Here is a 7,619-nt window from a genome sequence, read left to right as displayed (position 1 = left end):
GAAAAACATCAAGAAGTGGTGCGCATTGTATGGCTTTCTAACAGGCCATTCAGTAGTAGTTGTGAGAATAACATCACAGGGGCGTGTGAATCAGAGGACCTGAATTAGATTAGGCAGTGAGTGGTAATGTAGGATGAAGAAAAGCAAGATGGCGTTGTGAGTATGGGGAGGTCAGGAAAGATGAAGTGGCAATGTAGGATATCTTTCTGAAAAACACCTCGGGGTGGTGCGCATTGTAATGGTTTCTAGCAGTTCATTCACAAGTAGGAGTGAGAAAAACATCAGGGGGTGGTGTGAATCGGTGGGCCTGAATTTGATTAGGCAGTGAGTGGCAGTGTAGGATCTAGCAAAGCAAGACGGGGCGGTGAGCATGGGAGTTCAAGAAACATGAAGTGGCAATGTAGGATAGGTTTCTTCAAAACATCGCGTGGTGGTGCACATTGTAAGAGTTTCTAACAGGCCATTAACTAGTAGGAGTGAGAAAAACATCATGGGGGGGTGTGAATCGGAGGGCCTGAATTTGATTAGGCAGTGAGTGGCAGTGTAGTATCTAGCAAAGCAAGACGGGGCGGTGAGCATCGGGGGGTCAGGAAACATGAAGTGGCAATGTAGGATAGATTTCATCAAAACATCGCGTGGTGGTGCGCATTGTAAGAGTTTCTAACAGGCCATTCACTAGTAGGAGTGAGAAAAACATCACGGGTTGGTGTGAATCGGAGGACCAGAATTAGGGTAGGCAGTGTGTGGCAATGTAGGATGGAGAAAATCACCACGGGGTAGTCAGAATCGGGATGTCAGGAAACATGCCGTGGCAATGTAGGATAGGATTCTGAAAAACATCTCTGGGTGGTGCGCATTTTAAGGTTTTCTAACCGGCCATTCACTAGTAGAAGTGAGAAAAACATCACGGGGTGATGTGAATCGGAGGGCCTGAATTACAATAGGCAGTGAGTGACAATGTAGGATACAGAAAATCACCATCGGTTGGTCAGTATCGGGAGGTTAGGAAACATGCGGTGGCAATGTTTGATAGGTTTCTGAAAAACATAGCGGGCTGGTGCACATTGTAAAGTTTTCTAACAGGCCATTCACTAGTAGGAGTGAGAAAAACATCACCGGGTGGTGTCAATCGGGGGGCCTGTATTAGGATAGGCAGTGACTGGCAATGTAGGATGGAGAAAAGTATCACGTCGTGGTCAGCATGGGGAAGTCAGGAAACATGCAGTGGCATTGTAGGATAGGTTTCTGAAAAACATCGAGGGGTGGTGCGCAATATAAGGGTTTCTAACAGGCCATTCACTATTAGGAGTGAGAACAACATCATGGGGTGGTGTGAATTGGAGGGCCTGAATTAGATATGGCAGTGAGTGGCAATGTAGGATCTAGCAAAGCAAGACGGGGCGGTGAGCATGGGGAGTTCAGGAAACATGAAGTGGCAATGTTGGATAGGTTTCTGAAAAACATGGTGGGGTGGTGCACATTGTAAGGGTTTCTAACACCCATTCACTAGTATGAGTGAGAAAAGCATCACGGGGTGGTGCGAATCGGAGGGCCTGAATTAGAATAGGCATTGAGTGGCAATGTAGGATGGAGAAAATCAAGATGGGGTGGTTAGCATAGGGAGGTCAGGCAACATGCAGTGGCAATGTAGCATAGGTTTGTGAAAAACATAGCGGGGTGGTGCACATTGTAAGGGATTCTAACAGGCCATTCTCTAGTAGGAGTGAGAAAAACTTCACGGGGTGGTGTGAATCGGAGGGCCTGAATGACAATAGGCATTGAGTGGCAATGTAGGATGGAGAAAAGCACCATGGGATGGTCAGCATGGGCAGGTCAGCAAACATGCGGTGGCAATGTAGGATAGGTTTCTGAAAAACATCAAGAGGTCTTGCGCGTTGTAAGGGTTTCTAACAGGCCATTCACTAGTAGCAGTGAGACAGTCATCACGGAGTGAGGTGAATATGAAGGCCTGAGTTAGGTTAGTCAGTGAATGGCTATGTAGGATGGAGAAAAGCACCACTGGATGGTCAGCATGGGGAGGTCAGGAAACATGCGGTGGCAATGTAGGATAGGTTTCAGGAAAACATCGCGGGGTGGTGCGCATTGTAGGGATTTCTAACAGGCCAGGCACTAGTAGGACTGATAAAAACATCAAGGGGTGGTGTGAATCAGAGGGCCTGAATTAAGATAGGCAGTGAGTGGCAATGTAGGATGCAGAAAGGCACCACGGGATGGTCAGCATGGAGAGGTCAGGAAACATGAAGTGGTAATGTAGGATAGGTTTCTGAAAACCATCGCGGTGTGGTGCGCATTGTAAGGGTTTCTAACAGGCCATTCACTAGTAGGAGTGAGAAAAACATCAAGGGGTTGTGTGAATCGGAGGGCCTGAATTTGATTAGGCAGTGATTGGCAGTGTAGGATCTAGCAAAGCAAGACAGGGCGGTGAGCATGGGGAGGTAAGCAAACATGAAGTGGCAATGTAGGATAGGTTTCTGAAAAACATCGCGTGGTGGTGCACATTGTAAGGGTTTCTAACAGGCCATTCACTAGTAGGAGTGAGAAAAACATCACGGGTTGGTTTAAATCGGAGGGCCTGAATTACAATAGGCAGTGAGTGACAATTTAGGATACAGAAAATCACCACGGGTTGGTCAGCATTGGGAGGTTAGGAACCATGTGGTGGCAATGTTTCATAGGTTTCTGAAAAACATAGCGGGCTGGTGCGCATTGTAAAGGATTCTAACAGGCCATTCACTAGTAGGAGTGAGAAAAACATCACGGGGTGATGTGAATCGGAGGGCCAGAATCAGGATAGGCAGTGAGTGGCAATGGAGGATGGAGAAAAGCACCAAGGGGTGGTCAGCATGGGGAGGTCAGGAAACATGCGGTGGCAGTGTAGGATAGGTTTCTGAAAAACATCGCGGTGTGGTGCGCATTGTAAGGTTTCTAACAGGCCATTCACTAGTAGGAGTGAGAAAAACAGAACGGGTTGATGTGAATTGGAGGGCATGAATTAGATATGGCAGTGAGTGGCAATGTAGGATCTAGCAAAGCAAGACGGGGCGGTGAGCATGGGGAGGTCAGGAAACATGAAGTGGCAATGTTAGATAGGTTTCTGAAAAACATGGTGGGGTGGTGCACATTGTAAGGTTTTCTAACACCCATTCACTAGTGTGAGTTAGAAAAGCATCACGGGGTGGTGTGAATCGGAGGGCCTGAATTAGAGTAGGCATTGAGTGGCAATGTAGGATGGAGAAAATCAAGACGGGGTGGTTAGCATGGGGAGGTCAGGCAACATGCAGTGGCAACGTAGCATAGGTTTGTGAAAAACATAGCGGGGTGGTGCACATTGTAAGGGTTTCTAACAGGCCATTCACTAGTAGGAGTGAGAAAAACTTCACGGGGTGGTGTGAATCAGAGGGCCTGAATGACAATAGGCATTGAGTGGCAATGTAGGATGGAGAAAAGCACCATGGGATGGTCAGCATGGGCAGGTCAGGAAACATGCGGTGGCAATGTTGGATAGGTTTCTGAAAAACATCAAGAGTTGGTGCACGTTGTAAGTGTTTCTAACAGGCCATTCACTAGTAGTAGTGAGACAGTCATCACGGAGTGAGGTGAATATGAAGGCCTGAATTAGGTTAGTCAGTGAATGGCTATGTAGGATGGAGAAAAGCACCACGGGATGGTCAGCATGGGGAGGTCAGGAAACATGCGGTGGCAATGTAGGGTAGGTTTCTGAAAAACATCAAGAGGTGGTGCGCGTTGTAAGGGTTTCTAACAGGCCATTCACTAGTAGCAGTGAGACAGTCATCACGGAGTGAGGTGAATATGAAGGCCTGAGTTAGGTTAGTCAGTGAATGGCTATGTAGGATGGAGAAAAGCACCACGGGATGGTCAGCATGGGGAGGTCAGGAAACATGCGGTGGCAATGTAGGATAGGTTTCAGGAAAACATCGCGGGGTGGTGCGCATTGTAGAGGTTTCTAACAGGCCATGCACTAGTAGGACTGATAAAAACATCAAGTGGTGGTGTGAATCAGAGAGCCTGAATTAAGATAGGCAGTGAGTGGCAATGTAGGATGCAGAAAGGCACCACGGGATGGTCAGCATGGGGAGGTCAGGAAACATGAAGTGGTAATGTAGGATAGGTTTCTGAAAACCATCGCGGTGTGGTGTGCATTGTAAGGGTTTCTAACAGGCCACTCACTAGTAGGAGTGAGAAAAACATCATGGGGTTGTGTCAATCGGAGGGCCTGAATTTGATTAGGCAGTGAGTGGCAGTGTAGGATCTAGCAAAGCAAGACGAGGCGGTGAGCATGGGGAAGTCAGGAAACATGAAGTGGCAATGTTGGATAGGTTTCTGAAAAACATGGTGGTTTGGTGCACATTGTAAGTTTTTCTAACACCCACTCACAAGTGTGAGTGAGAAAAGCATCACGGGGTGGTGTGAATCGGAGGGCCTGAATTACAATAGGCAGTGAGTGACAATTTAGGATACAGAAAATCACCACGGGTTGGTCAGCATTGGGAGGTTAGGAACCATGTGTTGGCAATGTTTCATAGGTTTCTGAAAAACATAGCGGGCTGGTGCGCATTGTAAAGGTTTCTAACAGGCCATTCACTAGTAGGAGTGAGAAAAACATCACGGGGTGGTGTGAATTGGAGGGCCAGAATGAGGATAGGCAGTGAGTGGCAATGGAGGTTGGAGAAAAGCACCACGGGGTGGTCAGCATGGCGAGGTCAGGAAACATGCGGTGGCAGTGTAGGATAGGTTTCTGAAAAACATCGCGGGGTGGTGCGCATTGTAAGGTTTCTAACAGGCCATTCTCTAGTAGGAGTGAGAAAAACAGAACGGGTTAATGTGAATTGGAGGGCATGAATTACATATGGCAGTGAGTGGCAATGTAGGATCTAGCTAAGCAAGACGGGCCTGTGAGCATGGGGAGGTCAGGAAACATGAAGTGGCAATGTTGGATAGGTTTCTGAAAAACATGGTGGGGTGGTGCACATTGTAAGGTTTTCTAACACCCATTCACTAGGATGAGTGAGAAAAGCATCACGGGGTGGTGTGAATCGGAGCGCCTGAATTAGAATAGGCATTGAGTGGCACTGTAGGATCGAGAAAATCAAGACGGGGTGGTTAGCATGGGGAGGTCAGGCAACATGCAGTGGCAATGTAGCATAGGTTTGTGAAAAACATAGCGGGGTGGTGCACATTGTAAGGGTTTCTAACAGGCCATTCACTAGTAGGAGTGAGATAAACTTCACGGGGTGGTGTGAATCGGAGGGCCTGAATTACAATAGGCATTGAGTGTCAATGTAGGATGGAGAAAAGCACCATGGGATGGTCAGCATGGGCAGGTCAGGAAACATGCGGTGGCAATGTAGGGTAGGTTTCTGAAAAACATCAAGTGTTGGTGCGCGTTGTAAGGGTTTCTAACAGGCCATTCACTAGTAGGAGTGAGAAAAACATCATGGGGTGGTGTGAATCGGAGGGCCTGAATTTGATTAGGCAGTGAGTGGCAGTGTAGGATCTAGCAAAGCAAGACAGGGCGGTGAGCATGGGGAGGTCAGGAAACTTGAAGTGGCAATGTAGGATAGGTTTCTTCAAAACATCGCGTTGTGGTGCGCATTGTAAGAGTTTCTAACAGGCCATTCACTAGTAGGAGTGAGAAAATCATCACGGGATGGTGTGAATCGGAGTACCTGAATTAGGATAGGCAGTGTGTGGCAATGTAGGATGGAGAAAATCACCACGGAGTAGTCAGAATCGGGAGGTCAGGAAACATGCCGTGGCATTGTAGGATAGGATTCTGAAAAACATCTCAGGGTGGTGCTCATTGTAAGGGTTTCTAACAGCCCATTCACTAGTAGGAGTGAGAAAAACATCACGGGTTGGTGTGAATCGGAGGGCCTGAATTACAATAGGCAGTGAGTGACAATGTAGGATATAATAAATCCCCACGGGTTGTTCAGCATGGGGAGGTTTGGAAACATGCGGTGGCAATGTTCCATAGGTTTCTGAAAAACATAGCGGGCTGGTGCGCATTGTAAAGGTTTCTAACAGGCCATTCACTAGTAGGAGTGAGAAAAAGAGAATGGGCTGGTGTGAATCGGAGGACCTGATTTAGGATAGGCAGTGAGTAGCAATGTAGGATGGAGAAAAGCACCACAGGGTGTTCGGCATGGGGAGGTCAGGAAACATGCAGTGGCAATGTAGGATAGTTTTCTGAAAAACATCGCGGGGCGGTGTGCATTGTAAGGGTTCCTAAATGGCCATTCACAAGTAGGAGTGTGAAAAACATCATGGGGTGGTGTGAATAGGAGGGCCTTAATTTGATTAGGCAGTGAGTGGCAGTGTATGATCTAGCAAAGCAAGACGGGGCGGTGAGCATGTGGAGGTCAGGAAACATGAAGTGGCAATGTTGGATAGGTTTCTGAAAACAATCTCTGGGTGGTGCGCATTGTAAGGTTTCTAACAGGCCATTCACTAGTAGGAGTGAGAAAAACATCACGGGGTGGTGTGAATCGAGTGGCATGTATTAAGATAGGCAGTGAGTGGCAATGTAGGATCTAGCAAAGCAAGACGGGGCGGTGAGCATGGGGAGGTCAGGAAACATGAAGTGGCAATGTAGGATAGGTTTCGGAAAAACATGGCGGGGTGGTGGGCATTGTAAGGTTTTCTAAAAGGCAATTCACTAGTACGAGTGAGAAAAACATCACGGGGTGGTGTGAATCGAAAGACCTGAATTAGGATATGCAGTGAGTAGCAATGTAGGACGGAGATAAGCACCACAGGGTGGTCAGCATGGGAAGGTCAGGAAACATGCGGTGGCCATGTAGGATAGGTTTCTTAAAAACATCTCAGGGTCGTTCACATTGTAAGGGTTTAAGAGGCCATTCACTAGTTGGAGTGAGAAAAACATCACGGGGTGGTGTGAATCAGAGGGCCTGATATAGGATAGGAGTGAGTGTCAATGTAGGATGGAGAAAAGCACCCAGGGGTGGTCAGCATGGTGAGTTCAGGAAACACGCGGTGGTAAAGTAGGATACGTTTCTGAAAAACATCGCGGGGTGGTGCGCCGTTTATGGGTTTCTAACAGGCGTTGCACTAGTAGGAGTGAGAAAAACATCACGGGGTGGTGTGAATCGGAGGGCTTGAATTAGAATAGGCATTGACTGGCAATGTAGGATGGAGAAAAGCAAAACAGGGACGTTAGCATGGGGAGGTCAGGAAACATGCAGTTTCAATGTAGGATAGGTTTCTGAAAAACATTGCGGGATGGTGTTCATTGTAAGGGTTTCTAACATGCCATTCACTAGTAGGGGTTAGAAAAACATCACGGGGTGCTGTGATTCGGAGGGTGTGAATTAGAATAGGCATTGAGTGGCAATGTAGGATGGAGAAAAGCTCCACGGGTTACTCAGCATGAGGAGGTTAGGAAACATGCGGTGGCAATGTAGGATAGGATTCTGAAATGTATCAAGAGGTGATGCGCATTGTAAGGGTTTCTAACATGCCATTCACTAGTAGGAGTAAGAAAAACATCATGGGGTGGTGTGAATCGCAGGGCCTGAATTATATTAGGCAGTGATTGGCAATGAAGGATCTAGCAA

This window comes from Cavia porcellus, unplaced genomic scaffold, assembly GCF_034190915.1.
Source record: "Cavia porcellus strain 051 isolate PalLab524CR breed Dunkin Hartley unplaced genomic scaffold, mCavPor4.1 scaffold_57, whole genome shotgun sequence".
NCBI lineage: Eukaryota > Metazoa > Chordata > Mammalia > Rodentia > Caviidae > Cavia > Cavia porcellus.
This window is presented reverse-complemented; position numbering follows the sequence as displayed.